This window comes from Cricetulus griseus, unplaced genomic scaffold (genome assembly GCF_003668045.3).
Source record: "Cricetulus griseus strain 17A/GY unplaced genomic scaffold, alternate assembly CriGri-PICRH-1.0 unplaced_scaffold_2, whole genome shotgun sequence".
Lineage (NCBI taxonomy): Eukaryota > Metazoa > Chordata > Mammalia > Rodentia > Cricetidae > Cricetulus > Cricetulus griseus.
The window spans coordinates 3507328-3528057 of record NW_023276919.1 but is presented as its reverse complement, the minus strand read 5'-3'; the positions used below and the strand labels follow the sequence as shown (position 1 = coordinate 3528057).

The 20730-nt window shown below is 38.5% G+C and overlaps 1 pseudogene; it reads right to left on the bottom strand.

The window, feature by feature from the left end:
- Positions 1–20312, bottom strand: part of LOC113838169 — a 76067-nt pseudogene extending 55755 nt beyond the window's left edge.
- Between the last annotated feature and the right edge of the window lie 418 nt (positions 20313–20730).

Here is a 20730-nt window from a genome sequence, read left to right as displayed (position 1 = left end):
GAGTCTTTAGTATTTCTTTACTATTTTTCCAGGGAATGTTCTTAGCTTTTGTTATCTATAACTCCAAATGCTTATCTCTGCTCTACATATTGCTTCAATTTGCAAACACAACCACTTCTTTCAAGCATTCTGAAGTGTCTACAATTTTCGTTTTTTGTGGAATTGCAGTCCCTTTTTAGTACCAGAAAAATTCAAAAAGCAATGCAATGCACTGTATTTGGAAATAAAGAATGCACCACTAATTCTGTATTGAACATATTCCTGCCTTGTTGAAGTGAGTATGTGCTTCATTTATATTTTTTCAAATTGTTTTACTTCTCTCTTTGAAGTTACCAAAATTTTGCATCAGGGGAGACTGTCTGTGTACATTACAGAATACAGTGGTGAGAAAGCTACTGGCCTTGATTGATAGATAGCAAAACACACTAGACTATTATAATTAAACACCTGCAATCCCCATACTTGGCCATCAAGTCTGACACAAGTTGAAGGCCAACCTGGGCCTCATAGAGACACACTTTGTTTTAAAAATTAATAAACAGCAAAAATACCCAGAATATTGAGACTGCCTTTTTACAAGTGGTTTTAGAACTTCCTAAGTCATTATTTCAAGAATATGCTTTTGGACTGTTTACAAAATTTATGTGAATACTGACCCAAATTCTACTGTGTTAGAATTTGTATTGAGTGATTTAGGATCTTCCTTCCTTCCTTCCTTCCTTCCTTCCTTCCTTCCTTCCTTCCTTTCTTTCTTTCTTTGTTTCTTAAGACAGGGTTTCTCTGTGGCTTTGGAGGTTGTCCTGGAACCAGATCTGGTAGAACAGACTTGTCTCGAATTCACAGAGATCTGCCTACCTCTGCCTCCCAAGGGCTGGGATTAAAGGCATGTGCCACCAACACTTGGCTGGATTTTTCTTTTTTAAAGACATGGTTTCTCAGTGAAAAATCCCTGCATGTCCTGGAACTTGCTCGGTAGACCAGACTTACCACAAATTTAGAGACCTGCCAGCCTCTGTTTCCCAAACACTGGGATTAAAGGTGTGTCCCAGCACCCCCAGCTGCCTAAATATTTTTCGTGTTAAGACTGTTTTCTCAAAACAACCTTATTTCTTCTGTTACCCAGTTTTCCAGATTTCTTTTATTCTCCTAACTATTATATATTACTTGGTCTGACAATATTATCTCAAAATGAGACATTAAGAAGTAGCATATTTGTTATGACCCTTGCTTCATGGAATACACAGTGCAACCTAATTTATTTTTCTTAATATGTATCTGATATAACTTAACATTCATCAACTGCTTAGCCACCTAAACAGAACTATGATATATTCTGATCATGCAAAATAAAAATAAACATCAATTAAGATCATTTATCAAACAAGCAAGTAAAATCTCATTCTCCATTAACTTATACAACACTTTTGCTTATATTATTATATGTGTTCTAGATAATGTGTTAACCTTTGGATATATTAAGTTTTAACTTGTAAATTTTACTGCTGTGTCTGTTCAGTCCATGAGATAATTTTTGATGTGTTAGTGTTTTTATATGGATTGAGATTGTATGCTCTCATATTTCACACTGTATTTAACTTGGAAAATCTTTAGATTGCTTAACTTAAGGATTAGGTGATTTAAAATGTTCATTCCTTTGACTTAGAATCATGCAAAATATATACAAAATATAAATAGAGATGGAGAGAGTAGAATTCAAATAGTCACACTCAATTTCTCTTCACAAGGAAGACTCTCTCTCTGTCTCTGTCTCTCTGTCTCTCTCCTCTCTGTCTTTGTCTCTGTCTCTGTCTCTCTCTCTATATATATATATATACATATATATATATATATGTGTGTGTGTGTGTGTGTGTGTGTGTGCGCGTGCGTGCGTGCGTGTGTGTGTGTGTGTGTGTGTGTGTGTGTGTGTGTGTGTGTAAAGGAAGGATTTCATATTCACGAACCAGATCCAATTTGGTTGAATTGTAGCTTTTTTCCTTTTGGACCAGAGGATTATCTGTTCTTCTATATTTCCTCTAAAAAGTGGTGTGTCTCTGGATGCTAATTTGTCAGGATAGTAAAGAGGATTGTTACGTAGTAGATGTAGAAGTGTTTGGTTAAAATGCAGAGCTTCACTTTGTGTTCAGTATGAATTTTAGTGAAATGACAAGGCTTTTTTATTTTTAGAGTAATGATTCCTGCATGACTTACAGATTCTACTTTGTTATTGACATTTAAATCCTGTCTAAGACATGGTAGTTTCTTCCAAATAAAGTGATGAGCATATAACCATGAAAAGTCCCTTTCATTGACCTTTTTTTCTTGGGATGAACATAATGTTTCCTTTTAATCAAATGATCCAGTGCTGCAGAATGGCAGATACTAGATGAGAGTGTATTTCTAGCTTGAAGAGTTTTAAAATATGGATAGCTAAATGTGAAAGCCAAGACTGAAGGAAAGATAATTTACTACAGTGATTCCTAGTTGGCATGGACTTAATGTATCTCCTAACGTATCTCTTATTTGTCTAGTATGCTTAACAAAGTGATTTTGTACTAGAAGTGAACAGAAGCTTGCTTAGGTCAATGTTACCTGAAAATGAGATTCTTGGTCTTCATTACTCACCTGCAGATTCATCTGATTGCTTTGAGAACAGTGGCAAAAAGGTTCTTAAAATGTTCAGCTAGAGGGTGTCTGCCTCTGCTCAGGCCCATTATACAGGAACCGTATTTAGGTTATCCTCTCCACTATTGCTTGGATTATCAGTTGGTGTCATCCTTTTAGAACACTTGAAATCTCCCTAGTGCCAGATTTCTCCTCCAACCTATAATGGCTCCTTCTATTAGGGTATATCTCATCCTGCTCTCCTCTATTATTCCCTTCGAAGATTCCCTCAATCTTCTTGCTCCCTGATTTCCTCCTCTCCCCTCCTCTTCTCCCCCTCTCTCCCAGCTTCCTCTCCCCAACCCCCTCTGCTACCAATTAGCTCAGGAGATCCTGTTCCCTTCCCTTTCTCTGGGTAACCATGCATTCTTCTCTTGGGGTCCTCCTTGTTTCTTACTTCCTCTGGTGGTGTGGATTGTAGGCTGTTAATACTTTGCTCAATGTCTAAAATCCATATATGAATAAGTCCACACCATGTTTGTCTTTTTGTGACTGGTTACCTTACTCAGGATGGTTTCTTCTAGTTCCATCCATTTGCCTGCGAATTTCAGGTTTTCAGCAAGTGACTGATCCAGACCCCTGAACGTGGATATCAGTGAGGAGGCCTCAGCACTCTATGGTGCCTCTGGTAGCAGAAAATTATTTATCCCTGACTTAGGAAAGGACTTTGGGAGCCCATCCCATATGGAGGGAAACTGTCTAAGCCTGCACAAGTGGAGGAAGGCCTAGGCCCTACCCCTGATGACATGACAGACTTTGGTAATTCCCTGAGAGCAGAGGGGGTCTGGGGTAGGAGGTTGGTGGGGGCAGGAGAGGGGGAAAGGGAGAGAGAGCTGTGATTGACATGTGAAGCAGGCTTCTTTCTAATTTGAACTAATAAATTTAAAAATAATATTCAGCTAGTGCCCATCAACTTTAGAGGATTTGGGCCTTTTTTTGGACTTTCTACTTGTAAATACATAGTTAGAAAGCTTTGATAAATCTGTATAACTTATTAGTAATCATAACTATTAAACTCTGTCTTAACTCTGAGCCTCAACTTCCTTATCTATGCAATATAAACAATCATGGTGGCTACTTTAAGGCTTATTTTAATAGTTATGATGATAAGATGGTATCTCATAATCATCCAATAAGTGTTAGATATCATCACCATTATTATTTTACATAAATATCTGCTTCGACTATTTGAAAATTGCATCCTTCAAATAAAATACATGAATATAAGTATCATGTTGATTAAAATACATGTCTAATTACTGTTCTTTCTGAGAGAATGAGGTCTAAAAATAAATTAATATAATATCTAAGTATTTATTTGAGACAGATTCAATTGGCAGCAATTTGTCAGTGATACAGGATATGAGAGAGGCTAAAAAAACAACTTTTTATGGTGAAAGTCCCCAGACCCCTAAGGGACACAGGGTCAGGAGGAATCCCCGAGAAACCAGACCAAGAGCTCTAAAAGCAAGAGGGTTTATTGAACAGATGCACATTCAGGTGTCAGCAATATCAGGAAAGCTGCACACCCCAGCATGGGGTGTAAGCTCCTTATATAGGAAAAAAATGCAGATCAGCATACAGGCAAGGTGCTCAAAGTGATTGATTAAAAAGTATGAACTCATGTTAGAATGGTCACCCATGTGTGACATGCTTTTCTACAAAAGAAAAACCACAGTATGTACCCTGAGAAGTCCCCGATTGTCTGTTGGCCTGGTGTGACCCAAAAAGGAATGTTTGTCTGCCCTTGGGTTGGGGCCAATCCTTGTCCTGGCCCAAGGCCTGTGGGAAACATTTTCTCTCAGCAAACTAAAATCTTTCATTACTCCATTTCTTTTTGTGAGGTTTTAATCCTAAAACTTAGGTCCTTCTTGTTCCTTAAGAGCCTGATATTGCTGGGTAAGAACTAGGGCTTGTGTAATGGACAAGCATTTCCCTCATGCAAAGGAGTTTTTTTGACTTAGCATTTTTACCAGGAAGATGGGCAAAGTATTCTTTCCTATGCTACTTACTGCTGACTTTGAGACAAAGTTAGGGACGCAAGAGGGCTGCAATGCTAGTCAAAAGCAAAGAAGGGAATTTAGGCAATGGGGAATCCATCAGGAGCTTATGGTTGGCAGACTCTGTTTCAGAGATAGGGGGTGTCCATATCAGCTGGACTGGTTCACATCCACAGCAAGTCCAGGGCTTGCAGTCTTTAGGAGCAGGCTGTAGTCAGCAACTGATATTCTTCTGCCAGAAGTGGAAATCTGTTGAGGCATATTTAAACTGGGAACCAAAGTTAAAACTTATGTATCTTATTGGAACTCTTAGGCCCATATTTCTAGTGATCAAGAATTAAAGGAATTCCAAGACAAAGGAGAAAATCTCCTCCTCAGGTACAAATAGATGGGATAACAGATGTTGTACTCATCTGGAGTCCTTTTCTTATGTGTGGAAAGTGGACCTAAGCTTTATGACTTTTGAACCTCTGAAGACTATATGGACTTTATTATATAATAGGACATAGAAATTTTAGACATTTTATCATTACCAATCTGTATTGAAATCTACATTGCAGAAAAAGCAGATAATGGGTATTTGCACAAGGGCAGAAACATATTTATAACTTTGAGTTTAACAAAAACTGTAGATTTGGATTAGAAGCTTGTACATTTTTCTTCTGTCTAGAGAGTCAGGTACAGATTGGACAGAGGTGTCTTTGGCCTCATGAAAAGCCCTTTAAGTTTATATTTATATTTATAAGATTTATATTTATATTTATATTTATAAGATGACAACTAAATAAATCTAAATACATTGAGCTTGTGATTGAACAGTAGGTGGTTGGTTTTATTAGCTTATCAGAATTTTATTAAATGAGCTATTAAGATGGCTATAGTTTAACCATTAATATTATCAGAGATCTGAGAATGATAAATTTTATGCAGTTTTTGAAACTATTAAAAACGACAGGTTCCAGTCCATATAAAATTAGCCATACCCAAATCTCAATAGTGTTGGGGCATATGTAAATCTTTACCAGGTTCATAAAGTGAGAGCTTTTTCTCTCCATGGAAGAGGGAAATGGAAGACTGACCTTATTTTGTCTAGGCAAAATTGGTACAATCAATTCTCCACTGTCCTGCAGCCTGTCCACAGTCTGAGCCCAGTCCTTCCTGGCAGAAGGTGTAGCATCTGAGCATCATGCTCACTGGTCAGCATTGTCACAGTCAATGGAGCCCCATAATCTTCTTTAGTGATGTTGGGTCACTATCAGAATCTGAAAATCTCTGATATTATAAACTTTTTTAGTTAGCATTTTAAATGCCATGTTCTACAGATCTCTGTAGTATTTGAAGTATGCCTAGGTAAATCTGGCAACTTGTTAATTTATAAGAATGGCTAGTAACTTACATTTTTTAATATCTTATAATAGGTTAGCAGCTTTTATAAAACTAAGGCTTTATATTATCAGGTTTACCTTTATCAATGTAAACATCTGATATACAGGTTGTCCTAGGCTACCTTTATAAAAGAGTTTTGTTTTTAAAATTCTAAAGAATTGAGACCCATGGGCTTAGCGGTTATTTTAAGCCCTTTGTTAAACTTATGTCATTGTCTTAATGTACCATAAGAAATATACAGCTCAATTTTTTTATTAACATATGCAAATTATTGCTGTGATCTTAAATTTTAGCTCTTTTGATTTAAGCACAAATATTAATAATATAACAGAAGCATTAATATCTTATAACCTTATAAATTTGAACAATTAAAAATCGTTTAATGTCTGTTTGTAAGAATATCAAAAATAAAGCACCCTTGAAGTGTTTAAAATCATTATCATCTGGGTGACTATTAAATTTATGTTGTCAATTTCCAGTGTTACTTGTTTTAACTTTTTGACAGATTTAACCATGAAACAGTTTTAATATTATCTATATTAAAAAGATATCTGAATTCCCGATAACACAAATTTAATGACTGGAGCTCAGAGATAAATTCTGAGCTATGTCCATAAATGACTGGCTGATGTTGGCATTAGACAGCAAAAATATTTGAACCATTTTTGTTTTGGCTTTTGGCTTCTAATAAAATTTATGTTTAAACCAGAAAACACTGATAGAACCTTTTAACAAGTATACATAATTTTGGGGGTGGGGTGGGGACATAAATAAAATTTTTAAACAAAATTAACCTGGTGTGGTCAAAATTTTTAACCCATATTATTATTACAAATAGATATGAGAACCCATAGAATGCAGTTTACATTTTCTCTGACATTTTTACGACTTTCTTTTGACCCTCTTTTAATTTTTATTACTTTTTGTTCTTTTTTTTTTATTCTCTTAGACATCCCCATCTTAGACAAATCTGGTCAGGGTTTCCGTGGGATCCAGAATCGAACATTTTTCTTTTACTTGTAAAATAATCTTAAGATTAAAAGAACCGTCTGGAGGCAGCCAACATTACATGTTGCCCATTTGGAACTGCAGAAAGTTTGCCAGTTTTTTTTCTTTTTTCTTTTTGATATCCAGGGACTGGTTACAGGCTCAGTCCCAAACGTCTCCCCATGGGTCTAGAGTCAAACTTATGGAGGTTGTTATTTTTTGTCCCATGGTGGTCAGATGGTGAAAAACAAAAAGAGACAAACAGACAAACATCGAGACATACAGTCAGGCTGCAAGGCTGCAAAACCATGCTAAACTGCAACCACAAATTCAAAGACTGCAGAGACTTGCAGTGTCCGCTACTAGGGACGAGGATTGCCTGCTCCTCCTGGGCCCACCCAAACTCCCCATGGAGCATCCGCCAGGGGCAGACTCGCAAGGGAGTGACTCATCAGTCTACCTTGTGTGTCCCTACAAAGCCTGCATAGTCTATACAGGGTTTCCAAATAGACAGACAAACAGAAAACATAAATCAAAATAAGCCAGCGGTACTTACTTCCTCTGAGTCGAGGTAATGAGTCTGGGGTCTCCTCTAACCTCTTGGCTGACTCGCCAATTATAGACCCTAGACCCTTAAGGGACACAGGGTCCCAAGGAGCCCCCAAGACTCAGAAACAATACTGAGAGCTGCAAAAGCGAGAGGCTTTATTGAATGCATGCACATTCATGTGTCCGCAATATCGGGAAAGCTGCACACCCCAGCATGGGATATAAGCTCCTTATATAGGAAAAAATGCAGATGAGCATACAGGCAATAGGCACAAAGTGATTGATTACAAAGTATGAAGTCATGTTAGAGTAGTCACCCAGGTGTGACATGCTTTTCTACAAAGGAAAAACCACAGAATGTACCCTGAAAAGTCCCCGGTTGTCTGTAGGCCAGGTGTGACCCAAAAAGCATTGTTTGTCTGCCCTCGGGTTGGGGCCAATTTCCTTGTCCTGAGACAAGGCCTGTGGGAAACTTTTTCTCTCAGCAAACTAAAATGTTTCAATGGCATTCATGGTATATTGAAAGAGGTGGTAGGAATGACAAGGGAGGTAGGGATAAAAATGAGTTATATAGATAAGGAATGTAATAATAACTATGTAGAATGAGGAGATTCACAAAATAAATTTTTGAGCTCAGATTAGCAAGACAAGCCAGTAGGAGATATGAAAAACTCTAGAATAAGCAGTTTCAATTCCTGATCGTTTATCCAGCCTTTCTATTTCCAGCATCACCACATTCTGTGTTTTATTTATTGTGACTATTTCAGCTTTCATGCCTTGAACTGTTTCGAGTGTTTCCTTCACTTGTTTGGTTGTTTTTTCTTGCCTTTCTTTAGATTCTTTAAGAGATTTATTTCTTGAATATTTTTAGTTTGTCTTTTCCTCCATTTCATGTGATTTTTGCTTGTTTTTTCTTCTATTTCTTTAAGGGATTTTCTTGTTTCCTCTTTAAAGGTCTCTATCACCTTCCTGAGATAATTTTTGAGGTCCATCTCTTCTTCATCCTTTGTGTTGGGCTTTTCAGATCTTCCTGGTTTGGAGTCCCTAGATTCTGGTGGTGTCATATTGGTCTTTCTGCTGTTGAGTGTGTTCTTGTTCTGTCTTCTTCTTCCCATGTCTTCTTCTAGTGGGTGTAGGTGGGGTCTCTATAGCTATTCTTGTGACGCTGTGGTGTGTGGGCCAGGATTTCTATGTCTGAATCTCTGGATGGTATTGCCTCTCCTGGTAGTCTCGTCACTCGGTAGGGGTTAGGCCTCGTTAGGGATCAGGCTGACAGAGTGAGAAGGAAGAGTGAGGTGTTTCCAGACTCAGGGAGCTCCTCCTGGCTGGGCGGGTCCACTCCAAGCAGGATCAGGCCCAGAGAGATCAGGGCTGATTGGGACTTTGGACAGGAGTCAGCAAGAGCAAAGGGTACACTCAGCTTGGAAAGGGTCAGGCCGGCTGATCAGGAAGGAAGAGTGGGGTGTTTCCAGACTCAAGAGCCTATGCTTTTCAGACAGTCTCTGCTCACAGGTACAAAAATGAGTAGAACATGGACAGCTAATACTTTTAGATAATGTCTCCTGCCACAAAGGTCTTAGTCTTTTACCAGGTATCTCACAGAAAATCACAAAATAAATCAAGGGGCCTCTGCAGGATCATGACTAAGGGAATGCAAACTCTTCTTGAATTATAAAATGTTTTCCCCAAACAAATCTACCAGGAATCTAGAAAAAAGTAACACTTCTTGGTGCATTTAAAATGGAATATATGCCTGGGTGTCAATTTTGTATCCTATATTCACTGATACATGTGTCTGCCTTTTTGCCAAGGCATATATCACTGTACAACATTGTGGAATTCTTTGAACCCATATCATGTGTGCAAGAAGCCAATCGACGCTGAAATACAGTATTATTATTGAGTATTTTGTTCTCCCCAAAGCAATATCCATTGTACCTCCTTAGAAATCAGCATGCATTGAGGAGAGTTTTCTGTCATTAAAGCTTATGCTGTTTTAAAGTCTATGGACCTCAGTGATGAGTGCAGATTCCAGGCCAGGTTTGAACAACTCCAAAATTGTTTCACAAGAGAAAGTAGAAAACACCGCCTGCCTGTTCCTTTCAGCAAAGCAAATTATAACAAGCCAGGATTCTATATGATTTAATGTACAAGGGAGGAACGGCTCAGTGTCCCCTTCGTACATTCTCAGTAGAGAACTGAGATTCCATCTACACAGAATCATATTGAGTGTCCCTTGATGTTTCTGGCCCCTCTAAAACCTCTCCTTCCTGGGATCTCAAATGACCTCAGTAGTGTGGCCTATACTCTTGACTTAGAGGTCGCACACTTCCATTGTGAAAAGTAAGTTTTTAATAATTTTTAGATTTTCATGTGATTATAATATTCCTCCATGAGTTTGTGTAGACAAAAATCCTTGATTTTCTCCCTAAATGTAATTTCCATTAGTATAAATTTTTAAGAATATGACATCCTCATTAAAAGCTAAAAATGTGTTTTCATTTGTGTTTCCCTGATGGCAAAGAATGTAGAGCACTTTTTTATATGTCTTTCAGCCATTTTAGATTCCTCTATTGAGAATTATCTATTTAGTTCTGTAACCCATTTTATTTTTCTGCATATTTTATTTCAATTACAAACAAGATTGTTTTACATGACAATCGCAGTTCCCTCTCCCTCCCCTCCTCCCCCACCCTCCCCAAATAAAACCATAACTATCACATATTTTTTCTGCTCCCCCTTGATGGTGAGGCCTTCCAAAGATGTCATAAGGGTCTGTCATTTCATTTGGGATAGGGCCTAAGGCCACACCCATGTGTCTTGGCTCATGGAGTATTCCTTTATGTGGAATGTGCTCCCAAAGTCCACACCTATGCTAGGGATAAGTACTGAACTTCTACAGGACGTCCGGTAGATTTCCAATGTTTCCTTACTGAAACCCATGTTCCTGGGTTGTAGATCAGTCCCATGTTGGTATCCCAGCTATCAGACTGGGGACCAACAGCTCCCTGATCTTCAGGGCAGCTGTTTCTGTGGTTTTCACCAGTCTGGTCTGGACCCCTTTGTTCTTCACTCGTCCTACTCTGCAACTGGATTCCATATCAGCTCACTGATAAGTTGTGTGTGTCTGCTTCTACTTCCACCAGTTGCTGGTTGAGGGCTATCAGTCAGCACATAAGTCAGCCATCAATCTCATTATCAGGGGAGGGCATTTAAGGCAGTCTCTCCTCTGTTGCTTAGATTGTTAGCTGGTGTCATTTTAGTAAATCTAGAGACATTTCTCTAGTTCCTAATTTCTCTGTAAACCCTCTATTATGGTATCTCTATTCTTGTTATCTTCTAATCTTTCCCTGACTCAAACTTTCTGCTTCCTCATGTAGTCTGCACCCCTCGTCTTCTCCTCTTCTCTTTCTCCAAGCTCCCTCCCCCTATTCCAGTGAACCAATGTGCTCAGGTTATCTTGACCCTTTCCCCTTCTCCAGGGGGTCATGTATGTCTCATTAAAGGTCCTCCTTGTTTAATAGCTTGTCTGGCAGTGTGGATTGTAGGCTGGTAATCCTTTAGTCTGTGTCTAAAATCCAAATACGTGTGAGGACATACCAAGTTTGTCTTTTTGTGATTGGATTACCTCACTTAGAACGGTTTCTTTAGTTCCATCCATTTTCCTGCAAATTTCAAGATTCCATTGGTGTTTTTTTTTTCTGCTGAGTAGTACTCCATCGTGTAAATGTACCAGATTTTCTGTATCCAATCTTCAGTGAGGGGCATCTAGGCTGCTTCCAGTTTCTGGCTATTACAAATAGTGTGCTGCTATGAACATAGTTGAACAGATGTCCTTATAGTATGAATGTGCTTCTTTTGGGTAAACACACAAGAGTGTAATTCCTGGACCTTGTGGTAGACTAATTCCTAGTTTCTTGAGGAATTGCTGTACAGATTTCCAAAATGGCTGTATGAGTTGGCACTCTCACCATCAGTGGAAGAGTGTTCCCCTATTTCCACACCCTCTCCAGCATAAACTGTCATAGGTGTTTTTGATTTTGGCCATTCTGACATTAGTAAGCTGGTATCTCGGAGTTGTTTTATTTTGCATTTTCCTGATGGCTAAGGATGTGGAACACTTTCTTATGTGTCTTTCAGCCATTTTAGATTGCTCTATTGAGAATTGTCTATTTAGTTCTGCATCTCACTTTTTAATTGGATTGTTTGGTGTTTTGGAGACAAGATTCTTGAATTCTTTGTATATTTTGGAGATCAGCCCTCTGTCAGTTTTTGGGTTGGTGAATATATTTTCCCAGTCTGTGGGCTGCCGTTTTGTCTTGCTGACTGTGTCCTTTGCCTTACAGAAGTTTCTCAGTTTCAGGAGGTCCCATTTATCAATTGTTGGTCTCAGTGTCTATGCTACTGGTGTAATGTTCAGGAAGTTGTCTGCTGTACCAATTAATTTAAGGGTATCTTCCATTTGTCTTCTAATAGGTTCATTGGATTTATGTTGTTATCTTTGATCCATTTTGACTTAAGTTTTGTGCTTAAGGATAGACTTGGTTCTATATGCAGTCTTTACAATCCTGCATTCAGTTATACCTTCACCATTTGATAAAGATGTTATTTCTATTCTATCATAAAAATTTAGATTGTCAAAAATCATTTGTTTTGAGTATGTGGGTTAATATCTGTGATTTCAACTATACTCCATTAATCTACTTGTCTTTTTTTTGTGCCAGTACGAAGCTGTGCTCTGGACTACAGTTCTGTAATAGAGCTTGAAGTCAGGGATGCTGGTGCCTCCAGAAGTTCCTTTATTGTACAATGTTGCTTTGGCTATCCTGGGTCTTTTTTTTTTCTCCATATAATGTTGACAGTTGTTCTTTCAAAGTCTGTGAAGAATTGTTTTGGGATCCTGATGGGGATTGCAATGAATCTTTAGATTGCTTTTGGCAAGATTGCCATTTTTACTATGTAGATCCTACCTATCCAAGACCATGGGAGATCTTTCCATTTTCTGATATCTTCTTTAATTTCTTTCTTTAGAGATTAAAAATTCTTGCGGTACAGGTCTTTCAGATTTTTGGTTTGCATTACCCCAAGGTATTTTATGTTGTTTGCAGCATTGTAAAATGTGATGTTTCTCTCATTTCTTTCTCCACCAATATGTCATCAGTATTTAGGAGGGCTACAGATTTTTTGAGTTAATCTTGCATCCTTCCAGTTGGTTTATCAGCTGTAGGAATTCCCTGGTAGAGGTTTTCAGGTCAATCATGTAGACTCTCATATCATCTGCAAACAGTGAGAGTTTGCCTTCTTCCTTTCTCATTTGTATTCCCTTGATCTCCTATTGTTGTCTCATTGCTCTAGCTAGAACTACAAGGGCAATATTGAAGAGGTATGGAGAGAGAGGACAGCCTTGTCTTGTCCCGGATATTAGTGGAAATGCATTGAATTTCTCTCTATTTAATTTGATGTTGGCTGTGAGCTTGCTGTATATGCTTTTATTGTATTAAGGTACATTCCTATTATACCTTTTTTCTCCATGACCTTTATCATGAAGGGATGTTGGATTTTGTTAAAGGGTTTTTTGGCATCTATTGAAATGATCATGTCGTTTTTTTTTCCCTGAATCTGTTTATATGATGGATTACATTAATGGATTTTTGTATGTTGAACCATCCTTGCAACACTGGGATGAAGCCTGCTTGATCATGGTGGATGATTTCTCTGATGTGTTCTTGGGTTCCCTTTGCCAGTATTGTATTGTGTATTTTTCATTAATGTTCATGAGGGATATTGGTCTGTAGTTCTCTTTCTTAGTTGTGTCTATTTGTCACTAGGTTATCAAGGAAAGTGAAGCCTCATGAAAATTGCTAGGCAATGACGCTTCTGTTTCTATTGTGTGGAAAACTTTGAGGAGAATTTGTATTAGCTCTTTTTTGAATTTCTGGTATCATTCTATACTGAACCTAGCTGGAGCATTTTTGGTTCGAGAATTTTGATGACTACTTCTATTTCCTTCTAGATTATAGGTCTGTTTAAGTTGCCTATCTGTTCTTCTTTCAAGTTTGGTAAGTGATACTGTCCAGAAAATTGTTGATTTCCTTTAAATTTTCCAATTTTGTGGAGTAGAGGTTTTCAAAGTATGACCTGAAGATTGTCTAAATTTTCTAAGTGTCCATTTTTATGTCCCCCTTTTTCATTCCTGATTTTATTGATTTGCATTTTAACTCTCTGCTGTTTAGTATGTTTGGATAAAGGTTTGTCTATCTTGTTGATTTTCTCGAGGAACCAACTCTTCGATATATTGATTCTTTGTATTGTTCTCCTAGTTTCCATTTTATTGATTTCAGCCCTCAATTTGATTAATTCCTGGCATCTACTCCTCGGGGTGTATTGGCCCCTTTGTGTTCTAATGCTTTCAGTTGTGTTTATATTCTCTAGTGTGATTATTCTCTGCTTTCTTAATGTGGTTACTTAGTGCTGTGAACTTTCCTCTTATCACTGCTTTGAAAGTTTCACATGAGTTTGGGTATGTTGTGTCTGCATTCTCATTGAATTCTAGGAAATCTTTAATTTCTTCTTTTATTTCTTCCTGGGACCAAGAGTTGTGCAATTGGGTGTTACTTAATTTCCATGATTTTGTAGATTTTCTGCAATTCACGCTGTTGTTGAATCCTAACTTTAAAGTATGGTGGTTTGAAAAGATACAGGTAGATATTTCAATTTTTGTATCTGTTGATGTTTGCTATGTTACCAAGTATGTGTTCAGTTTTAGAGAAGGTTCTATGTGGCACTGCGAAGAAGGTATATTGTTTTGTGATTGGATGAAATGTTCTATAAATACCTGTTAAGTCAAATTGGGCCATAACTTCTATTAGTTCCTTTGTTTCTTTGTTAAATTTTTGTCTGGTGTTCCTGTCCAGTGGTTAGAGTGGGGTGTTGAAGTCTCCCACTATATGTGTGTGTGGTTTAATGTTTGATATGAGTTTTAGTAATGCTACTTTGTAAAGAATCATGCCTTTGTATTTGAGACTTCATCCTGATGGATTTCTCCTGTGATGAGTTGGAAATGACCTTCTTCATCTCTTTTGACTGATTTTAGTTTAAAGTCTAATTTGTTGGATATTAGGATTGCTACCCCTGCTTGTCTTTTTGGGTCCATTTGATTGGAAAATCTTTTCCCAACGTTTAATTCTTAGGTACCATCTGTCTTTGAATTTAAGGTGTGTTTCTTGTATGCAGCAGAAAGATCGATTCTGTCTTCTTATCCATTCTGCTAATCTGTGTCTTTTTTTCAACTTTTTTATTTCAATTAGAAACAAGATTGTTTTAGATGACACTCCCCTTTCCGTTCTCCCACATGTCCTGCCCTACCTGCCCTCACAATTAAGACCTTATCTGTCACATGTCTTTCTGCTCCCCCTGGATGATGAGGCCTTCCATACGGTGTCAACAGAGGTTATCGTTTCCTTTGGGGTAGGGCCGAGGCACACTCCAGTTGTATTCCTCTATATGGACTGGGCTCCCAAAGTCCACACCTATGGTAGGGATAAACACTGGGCTTCTACAGGAGGTCCCATAGATTTTTGAGGTTTCCTCACAGAAACCCATGTTCCTGGGGTCTGGATCAGTTCCATGCTGGTATTCCAGCTATCAGACTGGGGAGCATGATTTCCCTGATGTTCAGCTGTTTCTGTGTGTTTCACCAGCATGTTCTGGACATCTGTGCTCTTCACTGGTCCTTCTCTGAATCTGGGTTCCAATTCTGATCGATGATAAGTTATGGGTGTCTTCTTCTACTTCCACCAGCTGATGGATGAAGTCATATAAGTCAATCATCAATCTCATTATCAGGGAAGGGCATTTAAGGTAGCCTGTCCTCCGTTGCTGACATAGTTAGTTGGTGTCATCTTTGTAGATCTCCAGACATTTCCCTAGTGCCTGATTTCTCTGTAAACCAAAAATGTCTCCCTCTATTATGATATTTCCGTTAGTGTTATTGTGTATTCTTCCCCTGACTCATATTTTCTGCTCCCTCATGTCCTCGGCATCCCTCTTCCTCTTCCCTTCTCATTCTCCTAGCTCCCTCCCCCCTCTTCCGGTGCTCCCAATTTGCTCAGCAGATATTGAACCTCTCCCCTTCTCCAAGGGACCGTGTATGTCTCTCTTAGGGACATCAATGTTTATTAGCATCTTTGGCAGTGTGGATTGTAGGCTCGAAGCCTTACTCTATGCCTAAAATCCGCACATGAGTAAGTACACACCATGTTTATCTTTTTGCGATTGGGTTACCTCGTTCAGAATGGTTTCTTCTAGATCCAACCATTTTCCTGCAAGTTTGAAGATTCCATTGTTTTTTTTCCACTAAGTAGTTCTCCATTGTGTAAATGTACCTTATTTTATAGGCAAGTTAAGACCATTAATGTTGTAGGATATTAATGAACATTGGTTGTTCATTCTTGTTTTGTATTTGGCAGTGGTGGTGAAATTATGTGTGGGATTCTATCCCTTTTTTCCTTTTGGCTGTTGGTAAACTAGGATTATCTATTGCCTATATTTCTCTGGTTTTAGTTAAATCCTTGGGTTGCAGTTTTCCTTATGGAATATTCTGTAGGGCTGGATTGGTGGATATGTGTTGTTTGAATCTGGTTTTCTCATGGAATATCTTCTTTTCTCCATCTATGTTGATTGAAAGCTTTGTTGGGTATAGTAGTCTGGGCTGGCATCCGTGGTTTCTTACTGTAGGTAGAATATCTATCCAGGATGTTCTGGCTTTCAGATTTTCCATGGAAATGTCAGGTGTAATTCTGATAGGATTCCCTTTATATGTTACTTGTCTTTTTTCCTTTGCTGCTCTTAATATTTTCTCTTTATTCTGTATGTTTGGTGTTTTGATTACTATGTGTAATAGTAGGGAGCAGAAAATAGAGGAGACATGTTTTTTGATTCAGTCTTTTTGAAGTCCTTTAGCCTTCTTGTACTTTCATTTGTTGGTCTTTCTTTAGGTTGGGGAAGTTTTCTTCTATGATTTTGTTGAATATGTCTTCTTTGCCTTTGAGTTAGATTTCTTCACCTTCTTCTATACCTAGCATTCTTAGGTTTGGTCTTTTCATGGTATCACATATTTCTTGAATATTTTGTTTTAGGGATTGTTGAACTTGGGATTTTCTTTCTGTACCCCAATTTTTAATTGGATTTTTTTATGCTTTGGAACCCAGCTTCCTGTGTTCTTTGTAAATTATGTAAATCATTCCTCTGTCAAGTATGGGGTTGGTGAATATCTTTTCCCATTCCGTGGGCTGCCTTTTTGTATTGCTGAGTGTGTTTTTGCCTTACAAATGCTGCTGGTTTTATAGGGGAAAATAGAGAAAGCAAATTAAGAGATACAATCACAGTGGGAGCCAGTATGAGTTTAAAGAGGAGTGAGGCACAAGGAAATGTATGGAGAGCTGCAAGGATAACACTAACTAATCATCTAAGCACCAGTGGAGATACTACCTTAAATGCCCTCTCCTGATAATGAGATTGATGACTAACTTATATGCCATCCTATAGCCTTCATCCTGCAACTGATGGAAATATGAGCAGATACTCACAGCTAAACAGTGAACTGAACTAAAATCCAGTTACAGAGAAGGAGGTGTCATGAGTAAATTGGTCAAAATCCAGGCTTGTAAAACCAAAATACCCAGCTGATTTGAACAGGGGCAATGATCACTGGGATACCAGCATGGAACTGAATCAGACCCCATTAATGTGGGTGTCAGTGAGGAGGCCTGAGAAATCTATATGGCCCCTTGTAGTAGATCAGTACTTATCCTTAGCATAGCAATGGAGTTTGGGAGCCCATTCCACATAGGGTGATGCTCTCTCAGTCTACACTGCAGGCAAAGGCCTAGGCATTATCCCAAAGGATATGACAGACACTGAAGTCCCACCCGAGAGGAAGACTTCACTCTTGCTGGGCAGCAGAAATCTTATGGAATAGATAGCATTATAGTGGGGGGCAAGGGAGTTGGGGAGGGAGAGGGGACTGGGATTGACATGTAAAACAATGTTGCTTCTAATACAATAAATATATAGGAAAGCAACCTAAAAAGTACAACAACTAATGTACCAAAATGTATGAGTGAAAAACCAGGAATCTTAAACCTTCCTAATACTTACAAGAAACTTTGGGTTGTCTCCATTTGGGAACTGCAGCATATGGGATGTATCTAAGTGTTCATCAATCAGCTGATCAGCTGGAATGGTATATTGATGGGTTTACTTACCTGTGTACTGAACTGAAGTCATTGTAGGTTACTGTGGGACAGCAGAAGTAAAAATATTTATACCTGAGATAGACTTGTGCCTCCTGTCTAAGTCCAGGAGGATATGTGAGGTCATGGGTGATTGTGCTTGGTTAAGTATTTGACAATATAAGAGATTGTGACAGACAGATCATAAGTGTTTCCTGGCAAGTGTGACAGAAATCTCACTGCCCATATCATGGGCCCAAGAAACAGAGAGCATCTGAGATGCAGTTTTTACTTGGGGATCTTAATATCTTAAGGCATATACCCATGTGCTACTTTTAATATCACCATCCAATGGAGTAGAACATCCACATGAGCCTATGACAAAAGGTCTGTGCATTTTGAAGCAACTGGAACTACTAACACACATGAGGCTACCTACTCTCACTAAATATTGTCTGTGAAGGACCTACTCCAAGTCATTTATTAGTAGATTTTTCTCTTAAGAAGTAAAAACCTATTGGGTATTCTTTATTAGGTCTGTACCCCAAGTTTAATTGGAATATTTGGTGTTTTTTTCAGGAATGTACGAATGTCTTTTTTTTTGTTTTTTTGTTTGTTTGTTTTTCGAGACAGGGTTTCTCTGTGTAGCTTTGGAGACTATTCTGGCACTCACTCCGGAGACCAGGCTGGCCTCGAACTCACAGAGATCTGCCTGCCTCTGCCTCCCAAGTGCTAGGATTAAAGGCATGTGTGCACATTCCAAGGTCCTTCTCTTCTTTAGGAATTTCGGTCACTACAGCTTCTTCTGAAGTTAGCAAGGAGGCCACCCCAGCAGAATCTAGTAAAGCAGTTCTTACAACCTAGAAAAAAATTTTATAAAATGATTAATGAAAACACACACCATAGAACAAGCCAACCAATGTTTAAGAATTGCTGAATCATTTACCTTTGTTGGATCAATGATTCCCTTTTCTACCATGTTCACAAAATCTCTGAGCATAGCCTCTTAACCAACTCCCTAGGAACTCTGCAGAATTTTCTCAACTCTCAAAGATTATTCAACACTTGCATTCTCATCAATTGTCACTGCAGGAATTTTGAGTGCTCTTTAAATAATTTCTATGCCTATTTTCTGATCTTCATTTGAAGGCTTTAAGGAATCCAAGGCTGGGATGCATGGAGGCAGAGCATAGCTAACTCCCAAAACAATGCCTTTTCAACAGCTGATCTTGTAGCATTGAGAGCATCTGTAAATCTGTTTTTCTTCTACTTCACTTCAATATCCCTTGTTCCTCCAACCTTAAACACAGCTACTCCATCTGAATGTTTAGCAAGTGTTTGTTTAGCTTTTCCTTTTCATATTCACTAGTTGTGATGTCTAGCTGCTTAGCGATTTCTTGAATGCGTTTCTCAATTTGAGTTTAGTCATCACTTCCTTTCAAAAGCATGGCATCATCTTTTGGTCAATGACCTCTCCAAATTTTCCTAAATCATGACCTTGAACATCATCAAGATTTAGTTTTAGCCCCTGTTCTCCAAATTGCTCACCACCAGTAGCAATAGCCGTATCTTTAAGCTTATTCTTCCTATTGTCCCCAAAACCTGGAGCTTTACCTGCTACGACCTGAAGACCAGCTTTTAGCCTGTTCAAAACCAGTGAGCTTAGAGCTTCTCCATCAACATCTTCAGCAAATATGACCATTTGTTTCCTATGAGCATTAGCTTCAGGATCAAGTGTAATGGACTGGACACTAGAAATTTTCTTTTCACTCAACAGAACATAGGCATCTTGGAATTCACATTTTTGACTTATTGATGTCTGAGAAATACATCTTCTTGCAAACTTCATGCCTTCAATAATTTCTAATTCATCATTCAGGGTATTTCTATCCTTCAGTGTGATGACGCCTTTCCCTCCAACATTTTTCATTGCATCAGATATGATGTTTCCAATGTCTATGTGTCCATTTGCAGAAAATGTAGCAACCTGAACAATTTCTTCATGGGTTGTCACATGTTTTGATTGTTTTTTTAGTTCAGCAATTACAGCATCAACAGCCAACATCACACTTCTCCAGATTTCTACTGGATTAGCCCCTTTGCTAATCTTCTCAAAGCCTTCCTTGGCAATAGAACGTGCTAGAACAGTAGCAGTGGTAGTGCCATCCCAGCCTCTTCAATTGAGTTATTGCCATCATGTTGAACAAGTTGAGCTCTGATATTTTTTGTATTTATCCTTTATATCAATTGCCTTTGTAAAAATGACCCCATCTTTTGTTACTTTGGAACTTCCTCAACTATGTTCAATAATCACTGTTCTTCCCTTTGGCCCCATTGTAACAGCTACAGCATCGGCTAAAAGGTCTACAACTTGAAGCTTTAAGGATCAAGCATTTGCAACACATTTTACATCTTTGGCATAGGCCCAAGTGCCATGAGGAGCCAGCGCCCAGGACACTGGTCTCATCTGGCAAAGGAGTGTGTGTACTCAAAGCATTTCTGCAGGGTGGCTGCGGGAGGGCACTAGGCGAAGCAGGCTGGCGGTGGTGAGTGAGGGCGATTATTTGGTGTTTTGTTGACTGGTTTCTTCAGTTCTTTGTATGTTTTAGAAATTTGCCCTTGGCTAGATGTGGGGTTGGTGAAGATCTTTTCCAATTCTTTGCACTGCTGTCTTATCTTGTTGATTATGTCTTTTGCCTTACAGAATCTTGTCAGTTTCAGGAGGCCCAGAATGTCTAAAGAAAAAACACCATGACAGTTTCCATAGTTTTTTTGTCCAGTGAGTAGTACCCCATTGATTAAATATATCACATTTTCTTTATCCATCCCCTTTAGTCGAAGGACATCTTAGTTGTTTACAGATTCTTGCTATTACAAACACTGCTGTTATGAACATAGCTTTACAGATGTTGGTG